This window comes from Zalophus californianus, chromosome 8, assembly GCF_009762305.2.
Source record: "Zalophus californianus isolate mZalCal1 chromosome 8, mZalCal1.pri.v2, whole genome shotgun sequence".
Taxonomy (NCBI): Eukaryota; Metazoa; Chordata; class Mammalia; order Carnivora; family Otariidae; genus Zalophus; species Zalophus californianus.
Genome location: NC_045602.1, coordinates 57595132 through 57615893, shown reverse-complemented (window position 1 = coordinate 57615893; position 20762 = coordinate 57595132). Strand labels below are relative to the sequence as shown.

The following is a 20762-nucleotide window of genomic DNA, read 5'->3' as shown; positions in this document are numbered from 1 at the left end:
ATTATAGGACCATTACAAATCATAGGTTTAAGCAACTGTTTGTTGGCTTTTCTGTAACCTGCACATGAAAGCATCTTAGTAAATCACTCATTGGTCATAAAAACTTAACCCAGTGGTCCTCAGTGGGAGCAGAGGTGGGGGGTGGAGAATGGATAAAAGGGTTGGGGAAAGCCAGGCACATTAGAATCGTTTGGGATGTTTTTCCAAAATATATATGCCTGGGTCCTGCCCCAGACCTATGGAATTGAGCTATCCAGGTACAGGCACCAGGCATGTATGGATGAACAAATCTCCCTGGGAGATTCGGCTGGAACCCCTGGCTAAAATCCACTGAATAACCTCCACCAATGCCTTAGTTTTCTTATCTGTAAAATATGAAAATAATTTATGTCCTGCCTATCTCTCGTGATCATTGATGATCAAGCAAGGCAATGTATGTGGGAGCATTTTATAATTGGTAAAGAGCTATAGAAGTATCACTGATGAGGGCGCCTGGGTGGCTCAGTTGGTTAAGTGACTGCCTTCGGCTCAGGTCATGATCCCGGAGTCCTGGGATTGAGTCTCACATCGGGCTCCCGGCTCAGTGGGGAGCCTGCTTCTCCCTCTGACCCTCTCCCCTCTCATACTGTTTCTCTCTTACTCGCTCTCTAATAAATAAATAAATAAATAAATAAATAAATAAATAAATAAAATCTTAAAAAAAAAAGAAGTATCACTGATGATTATTAGAGAAAACTGATGCAGAATGATGGTATTGGGTGAGACAATTCATCCAGAGAGACTCCAGGTACTTGGAACTAACAAAGTAAGCAAAAATATATCTTTGAGAAAAAAAGAAGAAATCACAAAGCCCATGCACCAAACCTCATGCATTATCATGTCTTTCCTGATTGTCTATTTAATCCTAAAGACAATTTTAATTTTTTTCCCTCCAAACCATAGATTGTAAATGGAAATTAGGAGAATGGATTGTACATGATACTAGCCAAAATGAAAAAAAAAAAAAAAGAAAGATAGCTAACAATTTGAAAGAGGAGGAGGGATTAAAATGTTGATACAAGAATTCCAAAAATTTAGCAATGTGGGATTATTTAAAGTAGTGACAAATAGCACCGTGCCCCTCCCTCACTAGCCCTGCCCTAAAGGACTCTGTTCCAACAGAATACCTTAGCAATCTAAATGATCCTGAATTATGAATAAAAGGTAGCATTATGCTCAATGCGCTCTGTGGGAAAAATGTAATAACAACAAGAACAATAATGGTATAGGGAAAGATTTTTATCAAACAAGTTCACATTAAACAAATTTGGATGCTTAAAGAGAAATTATTTCAAATATCTATAGAATGCATGTGTACAGAATGCGTGTATGCTATATAAATAATATGTCACTATGTAAACTACACCTATTGTAAATCTATACATAAGTTCTGCTGATGTGAAGAAGTCCTCATGCCTCATAAGAGCTCAATAAGTCTGTGTTGTTTGAGAGACCAAAATTGACACTGTCACCTTCATGAATGAAGGATGGTATTAGATCAGTGCATCTGCTGGCTGTAGAGTATACGATAATAATACTACAACTTTAGGGGCGCCTGGGTCGCTTATTCAGTTAAGTGTCTGACTCTTGGTTTCGGGTCAGGTCAGGATCTTATGGGTTGTGGGATCCAGCCCCAAGCTGGGCTCTGTGCTCAGCAGGGAGTCTGCTTGAAGAGTCTCTCCCTCTGCCCCTCCCCCATGTGTGTGTGCGTGTGTGTCACATACTCTCTCTAAAATAAATAAATTTTAAAAAATGGTACCACACCTTTAAATCTGTATAATTACTTATTTACACATTATAAAGCATGTTGACATCATCATCTTATTTGCTCCTCTCCCCCTAAAGCCCTAAGAGCCAGCTACTACTATACTGTTTTTCATTTGCGGAACTGAGGTTTAGAGAAAACTTTCTCAAGATGCCACAATGACCAAGTGGCAAAGCCCAGACTGGAATCCAGATCTGATTCAAAATCCAGTTTTCATTTTCAAATTTACATTATTATAAATAGCACTTCACTTAACCATCAAATGAAGACTGTCAAAGCACCTCTCTAAAAACAAATTCAGATGGGCACTTCTAAGTGCGGTGATCTATCTACCTACCTATCTACTTATTTATAAAACAGAATGAATCAGAAAAATTTTAAGATATCTTTTTAAAAATATATATTATCTCTTTCTTTTTAACATGCCTGCACACTGGCTAAGCTTCTATAAACAGCTTTAGCTCCGAGTGAAATTTTATGACTGAATCTCAAACACTTAAATAGAAAATGCTGAGATGATCTAAACTAGTAAACAAAATCATTAGCTCTAAAAACAAAAAGCTCAAGATGCACAGGTTTCACAAGTATTTGGTTGCTATAAGAAATGCTGTTGTTATTCCAATGGTGTATTTTACTCTTATTTATAGTTCTAGTGGACTACTATGTTTCCATGCAATTTCAACCCACATACATTGATGACACAGGCAGGGCTTAAAATGCCATGATTCATCAAGGCTGCCACAGTCATGCAGCTCAGTGATAGACCCATCGGATGTGAAGCTGCCTCTGCGTAATGTACATTTATGCTCACCGCACACTGCGTGTGACTCCAGAAGAGCACAGTCATCCACCTCTGACCCACCCTCCCACTTGCAGGAGAGACAAACTGTGAAACAGAAGTAAATAAAAAGGGATTCTGCAAAAGCACCCTTAGTCAGAAGTCATCTTTTCTACAGAAACAATAGAAAAGTCTTCACTATGACTTAGGCCATTCATACCGTTACCTTCTGATTCTTTGCAGGAAAACCAAAGTACAAAATACAGAGTATTTAGAGACTGTTTAACATAGAGTTAAGCAAACTATAGTCAACATTTTCTGACACGCCTAACAACACGAACTTTGGAGTCAAAAAGTCCTGGGACAGACAGAGTCTCAAGTTCCCGTCTGACCATGTGTTGGCTATCTGACCTTAGGCAACTTGCTTAAGCCTCAGTTTTCTCAGCTGTAAAAAGGGGAGAGAACCAGGACCCGAGGCAGGTGTTACTGTGAGGGTAAATGAGATTATGTACTTAAAGAAGTTAGCACAGCCCCCTGAAAATGATAAACACAGGTAGCTGTTTTTGTTATTACTAATTACTTAAGTTCAGTACTGTTCCGGTGGTCACTGGTGTTGGAAGGAGAGCTACTTTGTTCATCCCCAAGTAGGCCCAGTCATTGTTGCTGACTATGATGAATCTTATGTACAGGCTTGGGATACACATTAGATGGAAGTCCACACACTTAAGGCATTAGGCCAGACTGGAGTACAAGAAGACATTTTTTAATAAATCTCATCATCTGACTAGTATTGAAGATGAACCTCTGTACCTGCAATTCCATATAAAACCAACCCCACTTTTTTTCCTTTGCCTAACATTTACTGAGTGTCCACTGGGCTGGGCCCTAGTCTAAGCTTAATAAAAGATTCTGTCACAAATAACTGAGGGAATGTTAGCTATCTGGATTAATTATTTGTAATTCCCTCCTTCTTGGCCCTTTGCTTTAATTATATTCTGATGCAAGATGTGTACATAACAAACCATAATAAAGACTAAGAGAGATCAGCTCCTTTCTACAATGGCTTTAAAATATAAGTAACAGGAGCAACCAGCATGCCTCTTCCTACTTTCATTGCTGTAACTGGGCTATAGTGCTTTCTTTTTCCACCTAAAAAAGTATGAGTAATGTTTGGCAAGTGAACCCAAAGAAATGGAGAGCATACACCAAAAATGTCGAAAGCTTTAAAGCCTCACTAGAATAAATGGTACTCCTCTTTCTTTAATATCCATTATACCTCTAAGCAGCTGAATCTCAAATCTCTTGAGTTGTTCTGAAAAATGTTGGTGCTCATCTCCACTGGCCCAAACTTCTACCCACAGGGTTATGGGCTTTAATGGTATGTCAGAATTTATATTTGGCTGTAAGTAAAGAAATACTAACAGTGGTTGAAATAACAAAGTGTTTATTTTTTTCTCACAAAACTTGAAGTGTGGGGTTATACAGTCCAGGACTGGAAAGATGGTTCAAAGGTAACTATTCCACCATCCTCACAGTCCTCAGGGTCACAAGAAGGCTGCTATTTACCAGCTATTTCATTCACATTCCAGGTAAGAATAAAGCCAAAAGGTTTGTCCTTATGAGCATTTGTCTTTTGTCCAAGAAGGGATAGCCTCCCCCAAGAACCTCTACCCACATGTTATAAGCCAGAACAGAGCCAGAATATAGCCATATCAAATACAATGGTGTCCAAATATCAAGTATTTCAACTTAGCACAGAGTTACCCCAAATAAAATCAGTGTTCCCTTAACACCAAATGAATGGGAGAGGAATCTGGGAAGATGGGCACAGTAGAAAGCACCAGAAATCTGTCACTCCAACTAGGCACCAAGCTGCACTAGCAGAATCTGCCTGATGTAAGTTTTTGAACTCTGGAGTCTGCTGAAGGCTACGACTTCCAGGGGAAGACTTGTACAGTAAATTACAGTGAATTTTAGTTAATTTCAGTCAAGTTCAGCTCTTGGCACATTAGCAAGTAACTCATTCCCCATCTCCAGTTGTACATATGCTCCTGGAGCAGCTTGCAAACAGCTTGTGGGAGCCAGGAGGGCAAAAAGAGACCCCCTCCAAATACTGGGGACCTATGCCCTGACTGCTTTTTCTTAAAGTAAGCTCTACACCCAACGTGGGACTTGAACTCACAACCCCAGGATCAAGAGTCATGTGTTCTACCAACTGAGCCACCCAGGTGCCCCATATGTCCAATTTGTTGACTGTTGTTTCCAGTCATAGAGGTGCAAAGAGATAGGTAGACATTTTTGTTGCACCTCCCCATAGTGTTGCAAGCCCTTCCCCTCCCCTTGAATTGACTTCCAGGTGATTTAAAGGGCCAGAACCCTTTTCCTCCACCTTCATTTTTTGTTGCTTTTCCCCTTTACAGAGACAGACATTAAAGGTTAAGACATTAAAAGCAAAAACAACAACAAAAAACAAAACAAAACAAAAAAACACAAACAGGGAAAATAAGAAAGCGACCAAGTATGTCCAGAGAAAAGCTCAGAAAAAAAAAAACCCTGAGAAGACTTTAAGTTTATACCTCAGGCTGATTCTTGTCACAGAGGCAACCTACAGCAATCAACCCGCCCACAAAACAATAAACAGAAACAATACAAAAAAACAGCAAACCCTGAGGAAGGGTGAGACTGTGATTTCCAGAGTTGCCACACTATTAGATTCAAATGTCCAGTGTTCAACAACAAAAAAATCACAAGGCATTAAACAAAACAGGAAAATATGGCCCATTCAAAGGAAAAAAAATAAATCAATAGCAAATGTCCTTGAAAAAGACCTAGTGGAGATATACTAGACAAAGATTTTAAAACAACTGTTTTAAAGATACTCAAAGAAGTAAAGGAAAATGTGGAGAAAGTCAAGAAAATTACATCTGGCCTGGGTGGCTCAGTCAGTTAAGTGTCTGCTTTCGGCTCAGGTCATGATCCCAGGCTCCTTGCTTGGCAGGGAGCCCGCTTCTCCCTCTCCCTGCTGCTTTCCCTGCTTTTGCTCTCTCTTTCTCGGACAAATCAATAAATAAAATCTTTAAAAAAAGAAAAGAAAATGACGTGTGAACAAAATGAAAATATCAATAAAGAGAGAGAAAACCTTAAAAAAAACTGAAAAGAAGTTTTGGAGCTGAAAAGCATAATAACTGAAATGAAAAGTTCCCTAGAAGTATTCAAAGGTAGATCTGAGCAGAAGAAAGAATCAGCTAAAGACAGGACACTGGAAATTACTGAGTCTGAGGAAAACAAAGAACAAAATTGAAGAAAAGCAAGCAGAGCTCAAGGGACCTGTGGGACAGGTGGAGCAATAAACCCATCATGGGAGTCTCAGAAGAAGAGAGAAGGGAGGGGTAGAGAGAATATTTGAAGAAATAATGGCTGAAAACCTCCCAAATTTGATGAAAGACATGAATATAAACATCTAAGAAGCTCACCAAACTCCAAATAAGATGAACTCAAAGAGATCCACACTGAGACATATTATAATAAAACTTTCAAAAGACAAAGACAGAATCTTGAAGACAGCAATAGAGAAGTCATTCATCACATACAAGGAATCCTCAATAAGATTATCAGTTCATTTCTCATCAGAAACTTTGGAGGCCACAGATAGCTGATATATTCAAAGTGCTAAAAGAATGAAACTGTCAACCAAGAATCTTATATCTCGCAAAACTGTCCTTCAAAAGTGAGGAGAAATTCAGACATTCCCAAATAAGTAAAAGCTGAGGGAGTTCATGACAACTAGGCCCATCCTGTAAGAAATGCTCTAGAGAATCCAGCAAGGTTAAGTGAAAGGACTCTGGACAGAAACTCAAAGACCTATGAGGAAATAAAGATCTCAAAAAAGGTAAATACGTGGACAACTATAAAAGCTAGTACTATTGCAAAATTGGTTTTTAACTGCACTTTTTGTTTTCTACGTGATTCAAGACAAAAATAGATTTAAAGAAAAACAATTATTAGTGGAAAAGCTAGTATTACTGTAACTTTGGTTTATACTCCAAATCTTGTTTTTTCTACAACTTAAGAGATTAATGCTTATCAGCAACCAAAAGGGGTTGGGATGGAGCTATAAATGAGTAGAGTTTGGTCTGCCAGCGTGGCTCAGTCGGTTAAGCATCTGCCTTTAGCTCAGGTCATGATCCCGGGGCCCTGGGATTGAGCCCCATAATGGGCTCCCTGCTCAGCGTGGAGCCTGCTTCTCCCTCTGCCTGCCGCTCCCCTTGCTTGTGCCCTCTCTCTCTCTGTCAAATAATGAACAAAATATTTTTTTTAAAAATGAGCAGAGTTTTTTGTATGTTATTGAAGTTGGGTTGGTATAAATTCAAATTAGAGTGTTACAACTTTAGGATGTTAAATGCAATCCCTATGGTAACTACAGAGAAAGTAGCTTTAGAATACACAAAAAGAAATGAGAAGGAAATTTAAACATTTCACTATAAAAAAAATCAGCTTAGCACAAAGAAGACAGTAATAGGACAAAAAACCTATTAAATCACACAGAAAACTAATACCACAATGGCAGAAGTCCCTCCTTATCAGTATCACTTTAAATCAGTTGCATTTCTATACATGAACAAAGAACAATCTGAAAAAGAAATCACAAAAACAATTCAATTTACAAAATCATCAAAAAGAATAAAACACTTAGGAATTAATCAAGGAAGTAAAAGACTTGTACAATGGAAACTACAAAACATTGCTAAAGAAATTGAAGAGGACATAAATAAATGGAAATATATCTCATGTTCATGGATTGAAAGATTTAATATTGTTAAAATGTCAATACTATACAAATGACCTACAGATTCAATGCAATCCCTATCAAAATCCCAATGTTGTTTTTTGCAGTAATAGAAAAACCATCTTAAAATTCATATGGAATCTCAATGGACTCTGAACACCCAAAACAATCTTGAAAAAGAAAGACAAAATTAAAGGACTTATACTTCCTGATTTCAAAATTTACTACAAAACGACAGCAATCAAAACTGTGGTATTGGTACAAAGACAGAAATATAGATGAGTGGAAAAGAACAGAGAGCCCAGAAGATACAAACCCTCACATATATGGATAAATGATTTTTGACAAGGGTGCCAAGACCCTTCAACATGGAAAGGACAGTTTTTTTCAACAAATGGTGTTGGGAAAACCAGATATCCACATGCAAAAGAATGAAGCTGGACCCTTACCTAACACCATATGCAAATATTAGCTCAAAATGGATTAAATGTCTAAATGTAAGACCTAAAACAATAAGTCTTAAGATGAAAACACAGGACAAAAGCTTTACAACATTGAATTTGTAATTGATTTCATGGATACAACACCAAAGGCACCAGTAACAAAAGAAAACATAGACAAATTGGACTTTATGAAAATTTTGTGCAACTAAAACACTGTCAAAAGGGGCACCCGGGTGGCTCAGTCGGTTAAGTGTCTGCCTTCAGTTCAGGTCATGATCTCAGGGTCCTGGATTTGAGCCCCATGTCAGGCCCCCTGCTTAGCAGGGAGTCTGCTTCTCCCTCTCCTTTCACCCTTCCCCCTGCTTGTGCTCTTTCTGTCTCTCAAATAAATAAAATCTTAAAAAAAATTGTTTTTAAATAAAAACACTGTCAACAGAGTAAAAAGACAATCCAGAGAATGGGAGAAAATATTTGCAAATCATATACCTGGTAAGGAATTAATATCCAGAATATAGAGAGAACTCCTAAAAGTCAACAACAAAAACAACCCGATTCAAAAATGGGCAAAGGATTTGAAGACATTACTCCAAAGAAGATAAACAAATAACCAACAAGCACATGAAAAGATACTCAACATCAGTAATTGTTAGGGTAATTGTTAGGGTAATCCAAATCAAAAGTACAATGAGATATCATCTCACACCCATTAGGAGGGCTATTATCAAAAAAAAAAAAAACCAAACAAACCAGAAAACAAGTGCCGACAAGGATGTGGAGAAATTGGAACCCTTGTACATCATTGGTGGGAATGTAAAATGGGTGCAGGCATTGGAAAACAGTATGGCAGTTCTTCAAAAAATTAAAAATAGAATTATCATAAGATCCAACAATTTCTTCACTTCTGCATGAAGAATCAAAAGCAGGGTCTCAGAAAGATATTTGTACACCCATATTCATAGCAGCATTATTCACAATAGCTAAAATGTGGAAGCAACCCAAGTGCCTATCAATAGATGAATGGATAAGCGAAATGTGGTCTACACATAAAATGGATATTATTCAGCCTTAAAAGGCTGAATTTCCTTCAGGAAATTCTGCGATATGCCACAGCATGGATGAATCGCATGCATGGATGAGGACATGAGGCTAAGTTAAATAAGCCCATCACAAAAAGACAAACACTATATGATTCCACTTTTATGAAGAAGTACTGAGCGTAATCAAAATCAAAGACAGAAAGTACAGCAGTGGCTGCCAGGGGCTGGAGGTAGGGGAGAATGGAGAGTTCTTTTTAATGGGTATGGAGTCTCAGTTTTACAAGATGAAAAGAGTTCTAGGGATGGATGATGGTGATGATTGCACAACAGTGTGAATGTATTTAATACCCTTGAACCGTACACTTAAAAATGGTTGATATGTTAAATGCTATATTATATGTATTTTAACACCAAAAACAAAAACAAAAACAAACAAAAAAACAGAATGAAGTAACCAGGGAAATAGATATAACTTAGATAATTAACAAAATTTGCCATTAATGGTAAAAGACTAGGCTTAAATTTATGATTTCTTAGCGGGGAAAAATGAATTAAAATGTCAAATGACTATTAACAATTGAAATGGCTTTGTGTTGGTCAGTAATGACCACAATGGCCTCTTGGCTTACTTATATAACCCTTTTCTCTGAGGGACTCCCTATGTTTTCTACATATATTAACTTTTCTCACAAGGTAAAATGAGAAATTTTCCAGAGAATCTCTGCATAAGGTAAAGGGAAGAAATACAGAATATAGAACCACCAAATGAATTCTTGTGCCAAGTACTATGCTAAATGTGTTACACATGTGCCTCATTTTCTCCTCCCAGAGACCTTGTGAGGGATTCGGAAAGGCTAGGTAAGCTTTTAAAGGCTGTTCATGAGAAATGCAAACTGAGTCTCATTAGGTTCACTAAAACTGAGTGTGCTGAACCAAACAGACTCTTCATTAACCCAGTATGCACCTCTTATCAAAGAGGTTTGCAAGGGTAGCCCTCGTGAGTAGTACGTACAGTGAAACACAGAAGATCTCAATACTGAAGTCAACATAGTCAAGTCATCAGTGCTAGACCGGCAGAAGAAGGGAGGGGAAAAGGAGAGAAGGAATCGAGAGAGGGGCAGAGCTTTGATCACTCCCAAAGACTTGGCATGAACTAAAACCATGTCATCTCAAGTACTATTCCCTTTAACTCAAATGTAAGTTCACAGATGGGTAGCTTTGACTCAAGGAAATTAAACTTTAAAGAACACGCATGCAACATATTCAAGTCTAGAATATATTCGAACACGGTAGGGTGTCATACAGCCACCAATTAACATTAGAATTTGCTCCTGAACATAGAGAGTTTCTAACTCAATCAGAGCTTATTTCTAAGTCTGTAATCATTCTGTAGACTTCCCCCCAAGAAAGTAGTATTACAACATTATTACTAAGCAAAATACTAAAAATACTAAAACACAATGGAAGCTATTCTTCTCTGAGCACATATACAACTCCCATTGTTAGTAAGAAAGCTGAGCACACACTCATTTGGAGAAAAAAAAAAGAAATACCATGTAATGCCTCAGAGCTATTATAAGTGATGCATTAGCTTCCTACGACTAAACAGGAAAAGCAGAGACTGGTTTAGATTTAGTTTTCAAATATGTACATGTCCAATCAATTATTTATTTTGCGTTAATCTTAATTTAAGAAATTACCCCACATGAAATGGTTGCATCACTGATAGATTAGATCATGACACTCTTTTCAGAAAAGCAAAGATAAGTTTAGTAAGTTTAAATACTATACTAAATAAAGGTTCCCTTCCTCATCTGAGAAAACATGTGAGTTGAAATCAAGTATGGGGACTTCTGGAGTCAGTTTCATAATTACTTACAACCCCACAAGCAGTTAAAGCAAAAATTCTTTATAGGAAAAAAATTTTTTTAATTCACAATCATGTGGTTGCATACATATTCACTACTAGTTATGCAGATCATAAGGTCTCAAAAGCAAGTAAGTACACTTTCTGGGTTTTGAGACTTTGGTCTCTCTTTGAAGAACGGGTGTGGTAGTGGGCGCAGGGGGGAGGAGAGGGCCCTTAAAACTGGAAGAGGCCTGGAAAGCTGACCCAAAACTTGCATTTGAAAAAAGATAGATAAACCAACATTGGGTCCATTTACTGAGGATTATCTGCCTGGTTGCAATAGAATGGATATATTTCTTTTATCGTGGTGTGTGTGTTGAGGAGGTCGACATGATTTTTAATTGGATATTACCAAAATGAGTTGGGGACACTTTTTCTTTTTAAACTAATAAACATTTTTTTTAACTACAACATTTTTCTTCCCAATGGACAAAAAGACTGGGGCCCCCTAATGGCTTCATACGAGTTGGTTTTTAAAACCTGGAAACTGATTGGGTGATATCTAATCTCCAAGATTAAAATCACTTAGTGAATATTGTATTGTTCCACTGTTCTCACTGTCATTTTGGCATGTGGGGCCTCGCTCTGCTGCTTCTGCTGGCGTACTTACCAGCTAATGAAACCTAGCCCAGGAGCAGCTGCCTGAATCTATGTCAAACTGCATCTGGCACCCATCTATCTTCCAGCCATCTAAATTCACCTCTGAATTCATACAAAAGCAGCGCAGAGCTCCCTGCAGCCACACCAACACACCAGTCTTTGTTTCATTGAGACTGTAAAGCAACTTTAGACCCTTTTTTTTTTTTTTCATTTGCCACATATTTTAGAGTGTCAGCTTTTGAAAGGAATGACGGAAAGTTTTTGTTTTTTGGTTGTTTTGTTTTGTTTTTAATCATGAGACTATCAAGTCTTAAAAATATCCTGTTAAAATGTGGTAGACCATCATTAGCACAGTTTTGGCTGAGATAGTACATTTAGGGGCTAGCCAGTAGAGACACACTGGTGCCTACAGATCCCAGACAAGGAGGCGAGTCTGCTTAAAATTCTTGAGTTGTCACAGTTATTAAATACACTGTGCCACAAAAACCTTCCAGTATTCCAGATTTTCTCTGTATCAGCTCTGCTAAATTATCAAAAATGCTGGTTGTAGCCAGAAAATATTTACATGTAAGTTCAAGGAACATTATTTTCAAGGACCATTATATGAGAAAGGTTTTCTTGAGTGAGGGAATATATATTTAATACATATACATAATATATTTATTTAATATATATAACATTTATTTAATATATAATATATATTTTAAAGATGAACCATTTTCCCAAAAATAATTACTTGGATCCTTCTGTAACAATGGACTCTTCTTCTGCCCTCCTGATGATAATGACTTTAAAAGAGAATAGTTGAGGCCTGAGCCATCAACAAGGAGTGTAACCAAAAAAAAAAAAAAAAGAGAGAAAAGAAAGGAAGGAAGGAAGGAAGGAAGAAAACACTGTAACAAACATGTATGAAAGGATCTACAAGGAATGCCAAATCTTAGATAAGGCCTCAAGCAAACTTAGTTTTTAGATCAGAAATAAGTGAAAAAATCGTTTTTCTTTTTTTGCTCATTCATTGATTTTATTCTAATATATATTTAGAATTATACATATATACAATTAATTTCTCTTTAGACAGTATTTATCTGCATCTTATACTTTCTCTTTATTATGCATTTACCATTCAGACTTTCTGAGGTTCACAGTTAGGTGGCATTAAGCATATTCTTATTATTGTACAACCATCACCACCATCCATTTCCAGAACTTTTTTTATCATCCCAAACAGAAAGTCTGTACTTTTTAAACAATAACTCTCCACTCCTTCCTGCCCCCAGCCAGCCTCTGATGACCTCTATTCTGCATTCTGTCTTTACAAATGTGACAGTTTAGGTACCTTATATAAGTGGGGTCATGTAATATTTGTTCTTTGTGTCTGGTTTATTCCACTTAGTATGTTTTTCAGGTTCACCTATGTTGTTGCATGTATTAGAATTTCATTTCTTTTTAAGGATGAATAATGTAGATACCACATTTTATTTATCCAGTCATCTGTCTGGACACTTTGGTTGCTTCTATCTTTTGGCTGCTGTGAGTAATACTGCTCGGAACATTGGCATACAGGTATCTGTCTGAGTTCCTGCTTTCAATTCTTTGGGGTATGCCCTAGAAATGGAATTGCTGGATCATATGGTGATTCTATAGTTTTTAAGAAACTGAAAAGTAGCTTTTAAAACAAAGCTTCTAAAACGTAAATCTGTCGTTATGAGTCATACATAATTTCATGACTGAAATTCTTCCTCTCTGATGTGTGGAGGTTAACAGTGCCCTCCACGGTGCTAAACCCAATGGTCATTCTCAGTCCTTGTCTTACTTGACCTGCAGAGTTGATTGGCCGATCACTCCCTCCTCCTCCGGGAAATACCTTGTTCATTTGGCTTCCAAGATCCTACCCTCTTGGTCTTGGGTCTTCCTCTCACTGGTCACACCTTCTCAGCCTCTCTCAGCTGGTTTCTCTCCCTCTCCCTGACCTCTATAGGGTCCCTGAGGCTCAGTCTTTGGACTTCTTCACTATATTCCTCCCATGGAGATCTCATCCAGTTTCATATAAATGCTGGCAAGTTGCAAACTTAAATGTCCAGTCTGTCTACCTCTCCTCTGAGCTCCAGACTGGAATATCCCACTGCCCATTCAACATCTCCACTTAGATGTCTCAAATTCAATATGACTTCCTCAACTTTCCCCCAAAGCTGCCCCTACCCCTGCGGTTTGCCCCATTTCAGTTAATGGCAACACCAGTTGTCCAAGTCCTCGGCTCCAAAACCTTGGAGTCATCACTGATTCCTCTTTCCTTCATACCCCACATCCAGTCTGGCAGCAAATCTGGCTCTCTCTTCAAAATCTAAATAAATGAATCATTTCTCATACCTCCACTGCTACTACCCCTGTCCAAACCACCACCACTTCTTGCCTAAAGTACTGAAATAGCTTCTGAAGTACTCTTTCTTGCTTTTACCCTGTTCCTCTACTGTCTACTCTCAACACAGAAGCCAGAATGACCCTTTTGAAAATGTTAAGTCAGGTCATGTCACTGCTCCACTCAAAATTCTCCAATACCGCCCCATTTCACTCAAAGTAGGACCCAAAGACTACAACATCCTAAAGAGCTCTTTATGTTCTGCATTTTCGTTGTCCCTCTAACCATCAGCAAACTATTCTCCCTCACTCATGCTTGTTCCTCCCACACTAGCTTCACTTCCTTGCTAAGTCCTTGAACATGCTAGAACTTTTTTACCTCAAAGCATTCACACTGGCTGATCCTTCTGCCTGGAACTCTCTTCCTCCCCATACCTGCATGGTTTTTCCCTTACTTCCTTCAAGATTGCTCGAAAGACATTGTCCTTTGTTTTTAAATCCTGTTTAAAATTGCAAATTGCAACCTTCTCACTCCTGCAGTCTGCTCTGTATCTTCAAACTCCAAACCCTAAACAATCCCTTAAAACTTTTTTCCATAGCACATCTCCTAAAATATTGTATACTTTATGTATTATGCTTGTCTTTTGCCCCAGTTAAACACTAAGCTCCATGAAAGCAGGAGGACCCCACACCCCTGATTTTGTTTACTGTTGTATTTCTGGCATTTAGAAGAAAGCCTACCATGAGTGGATGCTCAATAGTTTTTAAATGAATGGGTCAGGAGAGACACCCTTCATTTTGGGATGGGCTTAATAGGGGTACATTCAAATGTTCAGCCTCTCTCCCTTCAGGGAACCCACAAACATTTTTAAAGCATCTTCTATGAGTCAGGCACTGTCCTAGCTGCTGGGGAAATACAGATATCCCCTCCCTCATGAAGGTCACAGTCTAATGGAGTTCTAAGAAATTCATAATTTTTAACCTAACTTTTGGAGATAATTATATTTTCACATGCAGTTGTAAAAAACAATACCAAGAGATACCATGTACCTTGTACTCAGTTTCCCCCAAGGGTAGCATCTTATGAAATCATAGCATAGGATATTAGCTTTGATATAGTTAGGATAGAGAACTTTTCCATCAGCACACTGATACCTGCCTTTTTATGGCCATATCGACTTCCCTCTCTCTACCCTCTATCTTCCTTAACCCTTGGGAATCACTAATCTGTTCTCCACTTGTGTACTTTTGTCACCTCAACATCGTTATACAGATGGAATCATACAGTATGCAATCTTTTGGGACAGACTTTTTTCACTCAGCACAATTAATCCAAGTTGTGGCATTAGTTGGTGCCTTTTCACTGCTGAGTAGTGCTGAACATACTAGTTAGTTTAACCATTCACTCATTGAAGGATCTGAGTTGTTCCAGTTTGGGGCTACTATGATTAAAGCTGCTATAAACATTCATGTACAGGTTTGTGCATGAACCTAAGTTTTTGTTCTTCTGAATTAACTGCACAGGTGTGCAACTATTGGGTCACGTGGTAGTGGCAAGTTTAGCTTTTGAGGAATCTGCCAAACAGTTTTCCAAAGGGCCTGTGACATTTTACATTCCTACCAGCAATGTATCTGTCACCTACTTTCTCAGCAGCCTCACCAGTATTTAGTGTCATTACTATTTTTTATTTTAGCCATTCCAATAAACCCGTATGTATCTCCTTGTGAAATTAATTCACATTTCTCTAGTCTGATGTCCAATGCCTTTTTGCCATCTGTATATCCCCTTTGGTGAAATGTCTCTTTTGCCCATTTTTAATTTTTTAATTGGATTGTTTAGTTTTTTTACCGTTGAGTTTTGAGAGTTCTTTATATATTCTAGATGCTAATCCTTTGTCAGATATTTTCTCCAAGTCTGCAGCTTGTCATTTCATCTTTTTAACATAGTATTTCATAGAGCAAATTTTATCTTTGATGGTCTACCTTGTCAATTATCCCTTTCACAGATCATGCTTTTCATGTGTAATGCAATTTATTTTGTAATGGATCTGGGTCCTTACTGAGTAAGAGTTTGCCAGATTGAGAAATGAGGAAAAACATTCAGGGCTAATGTATCAGAATGGCAACACTAGCTATATGCCAGTTGACTTAAAAATATGAGAACTGCAGAACTCTCTGACAATCCTATACTTACAATAATACTCTATGTGTAACCAGAAAGTTCTATTCTCTTTACAAGATAGTGAGGATGGGAAAAAGTAATAGTTCTATGTTTATAATATGAAATATCTGGGACTTGGCTAATACACTTTCTTTAACAACAAAAAAATTCCTAATGCCAACCACCCTGAGACAATATATAATCCTAGATACTAAAAATGGAACTCAGAATTTTTTATACAAATAATGTGGTGGTAATTAGATAGAGTATTGTTAGAGGGGCCTCTCCTTTATTTGACAGGATCATGTTTATAGAATGCTCTACATAAATGAATTTTCTAGATAATTAATGAAGCTTACCTCTCTTGGAGTGCCAAAATGTTTTCTCTTTTCACCAGAATGGAATACTCTGGAGTGCTGTTACTAAATCTAAGTATTTTACTATGTGGTAATGTTGTTAAATAAGCAAAGCTTTGGGGCTACTAGAGAACTGGATGTCCCTCTATCAAATTCCTCTGAACTGCCAGCTTAGTTTGAGCCTTGGCCTTTTGTATGTCCATATTTGTTACTGGACATTCTGCTCTCAATTCTCGCAGCTGTCAAGATGCGTACTTCTCACTACACTTCCTCCTAATCTGCAGTGGTTGGGGAAGCCCTGTAACTATGCTAATAAGAATTCTGTCTAAATTAAAAGTAATAGGCTCTGAATGAGGACATGATTTTACTCACATCTGAGTAAAATGCATTAGTGCATGGCCATGTGATATCCATTTTAATGCTGTTGAAAGCTTTGGGCAGAGGCTTCTAGCTTCCCCCAATATATTACATATTCTCCCTTTCTTCAATAACAATGTAATTTTTAGTTGAGCCCATGACTGCCCAACCAAAGACTAAATTCCCTAGCCTCTTTTGTAGTGGTGGGGGCAGGGGAGGGAAGAGGTGGCCATGTGACTGTGTTCTGGCAAGTGAGATTTGAGCTGAAATGACAGTTTATGTGACTTATGTATTGTGCCCATCTTTCCCTCCAGTGTGTTTTCCCATTCCAGTGGCTGTTTTAGTGGGTGTTGCACCATCTTGGACAAAGGTAATGCTCCAGGGTAGTGGAGCAAAAAGATAGAAAGTGATATGATAACAGTTCCAGTGTACTGTTCCCTGGGCCTTTATCTATGACATCTTTGAGTATCACTAATATTTTCAAGAAATGCCATAACATTCTTAGTAAAAAATGAATTCTAAGTTAAAATATATATTAGGTAGACCTTTCTGAGAGGAATGTTTTAGTAGGCAGCCTCTTACATGGTCCCCATTGACTCCTGCCTCCTGGTATTCAGGTCATTGTGAAATTCCCTTCGCTCGAGTATAGGCTAACCTGGTGACGCACTTCTAACAGACAGACACAGCAAATGTGAAGGGAGATGTTGCTTTCAAGATTAGATTTACCAAACGATTGTGGCCTCCATCTTACTCACCCTTTCTTGCTCAACTGCTCTGATGGAAGCCAGATGCCATGTTGTGATCTACTCTAGACAGAGGCCCACAAATCAAGGAATTCCTTCCAACAGTCCATGAGGGACTGGGGCCTTCGTTCCAACTGCCTGTGAGGAACTAAATCCTGTTCTCAACTGTGTGAGTGAGGTCAGAAGTAGATCCTCCTTCAATCAAGCCTTCATATGAGACCACAGCCCTGCTTGGCACTGAGAGATCCTGAGGTAGAGGCACTCAACCAGGCTGCACCCAGATTCTTTATTCACAGAAACTAAAATGATAAGTGCTTATTGTTTGAAGCGAAGTTTTGGGGTAATTTGTTATACAGCAATAAATAACTAATATAGCTGTTCCAAAATATAAATATCAGTGATAAGAGATTGTAATTTCAAAAAGTCATACATAAATTTCATTTCATGGTTTTGCTGCTTTTTATACATATTAGAAATTTGTAGATAGTGCTTATGTGAAAAAGAAAGGAATACATTATCTAGAGTATGAAAATAACTTCATTTACAGTTCTACAATTTGGACACTAGCAAATCAGATTTTGAAAGTGACCAAATAATTAATTCTACTAAATATTTTAGGATTAATGCTTTCATATTGAAGTAATCAAGTAATCTATATTACATAGTCATAAAGATTTCTTATTCTTTTCCACCAAAATAAAATAGTATCTTGCTTGTAATATAATTTAGGCTCAAACTCTAATTGTGACATTTATAAAATGTTATAAAATCCACAAGATACCAATAATAATAAGCAATTTCTATATGTTCAGATTTGGAAATGTTTAATTATTAGTAATTTAAATATTTGTATCTTGGTAATCCCAACTCCCTAAGTAGACTCTTGTACAGAAAGCAACCAACTTTTTTTCTCCAGATTTTTTTTAACTCAAATACAGCAGACATTTTTTTAACAGCTTTATTGAGACAGAATTCACATACCATACAAAGCATCTAATTCAATGGCTTTTGGTGTAGTCACAGTCATACAATCAACTGCTTTTTGCACTTGGTGTCTTGGGAGGCCAAGACAGAAAGAAAGTAGAAAGAAGGGACTTTCACAGAAACTACCACCCTTTTCAAAGGCTAAAGTCCCATCTTCCAAAGCTAAACCGCAGGATTTTTTTCAGTTTATTCTCTTTCAGACAACTGGCTGAAATTCCTAGATTCCTTTTCAGTCTTTAGTTTAATGACGCTGTCCTCCATCCCTACAGTCCTACAGTGGCTCCTAGCCACCGCTCTTTCCCCTTCCCTCTAGCTGCAGATCCAAAGGCTTCCCAAAGCACATGGTACTCTCTAGTGAAGAGCTTCTGTTCAGTGTGCAAAACGTCCCAAGTGGGTGGCAGGTTCACTGAGATGCGGATCCCTCAGTCTGCAGGGCAGCCACAGAGGACCCGAAGCAATGGAAAGTCTTCAGCCAGTGCAGAAGCACAGCTCACCCTCTTCAGTATTTTCGATGTGTCACAGCACGAAAAAGACTGTGAAGCATTATTCTAATTTGACTTATTCGGGGAACAAACATCAACATCAACCACGTTCCAACACGCTGTTAAGTACTGGGGCAACAAATCAAAAGACAGTGCCTTACCGTCTGGGAAAAGGGACATAGAAGTAATTCCAATACACTGTGATAGGAACTCCAAAGTAACAGTGTCACAGAATATAGCAAAGAAAGCTCCTAGAACTGTTTTGATAAACAAAGGAGAAGAGAGAAGGAAAAAAAAAAAACAAACATGAGAAATGGCTGCCTCTAGCTAAGGAACTGCTTTCTCAGGGAACCTGGGAGGTAAGTGCCACCTTCTTCACCTTATCACCATATCCCAACACCAGCACAGTGCCTGGCTTATTCCAGGTAGTAAATAACTTGGCTGAAGGAACAGAGTTCACAGGCCTCTTCTTATGCAATGTGACCCAATAACCAAGGGTTCCCTTTTGTCAGACTCTGCAGAATTACAAAACCGGTGGAATGTGTGATCTTTGTCTTTAGTCTCCTGGGATTAATTATCCTTTTGGGGGACTCCTATGATCTGGTATTTCCCAATTCTTCACTAAATATAAGCATAAGAATTCATTTAATTTAATTCAACAAATAATTAATGAGTGCCCACTATGATAGAAAGCCTTTTAGTGGGGGACGCCTGGGTGGCTCAGTCGTTAGGCGTCTGCCTTTGGCTCGGGTCATGGTCCCAGGGTCCTGGGATCGAGTCCCACATCGGGCTCCTTGCTCGGTGGGGAGCCTGCTTCTCCCTCTCCCTCTACTGCTCCCCCTGTTTGTGCTCTCTCTGTCTCTCTGACAAATAAATAAAAAAAAAAAAAGAAAGAAAGCCTTTTAGTGGAAAATTTACAGATTTCACAATACTCATTTTTTAAAAATACTATCTGCCAAATAAACCTGGTAAGAAAAACTAGGTTCTAAGAAAGTTATGTCCTTTCTTTTCTTCTTCTTTTTTTAATGTAAGGAAGAAGTTCTGAGAAGAAATAAACAAGAACCGCCTTGCCCAAGAGGAGACACCTAGGAATATTAAGAGGGAAAGCATAGTAAAGAACTTGAACTGAGAACAAGGAAACATTTAAACCAGAAAGAAAAGCAAACTGGGTGCAATGATCACATTCATTTTCTGTCTCCCTGGTAATTTATGAAGGCTTTAGACTTCATCCTCTGCAATAACGTATCTTAGAATTCAAGTTTGCTTGGTGTTTATTTCCCATTATTTTTTAAATACAGCTCCAGACAAACTAAAACAAACCCTCCTACTAGAGAGTAAAAAAGAAAATTACAGAAAATACAAAGTGACAGCTATAGCACATTTTATTTATTTTGAACTATAAAAATATCACTGATGCACAGCTGTCAAATATAGCAAACTCAAAAAAATGTAGAAGGAAGACATTCATATAGGAAACAAGAGTGCAAATAATTCCCAACAATAAGGGGTGTAACTGTTACTCTGTTACACTTAATCCCTGGGATCCACAGCACTTAAGGAATTCCTGGTAGCTGAATCTATACAACAGGAAGAATGATACTACTGTCCTTAAAACTGGCTTTTCTCTGGGCCAAAAATCTTCTGTGAGCATCGCACCCTATCTAATCAAACCATCAAAATTCCCCCCAGAAAAGGAATCCTAATCAAGTTTTCCTTGAGTCTGCCCTCGCAGTCGATTACCTCTGAATCTTTTGCCTGGGGTGAGGATTCATACTACACAAGGATGATTATCAGAACCAGAAAGAAACTATTCTTGAGAAGCAGGTGGACAAGCATATTACAGAAACTATGAGATGAATCAATGAAGTTAAAAAGTAGAATTTGAAATTGAATTCCACCTATAATCCTGAAATCCTAATTTTGGTTGTTTTATCATTGTGTATCCTTCCTTTCTCCACCCCCACCCC

General features: G+C 38.1%; 1 protein-coding gene across 2 annotated transcripts in view; it reads right to left on the bottom strand.

The window, feature by feature from the left end:
* The window catches only part of SERTAD2 (SERTA domain containing 2), a 113211-nt gene that overhangs the window by 38843 nt on the left and 53606 nt on the right, over nucleotides 1-20762 (bottom strand). The gene's annotated exons all lie outside the window — the stretch shown is intronic.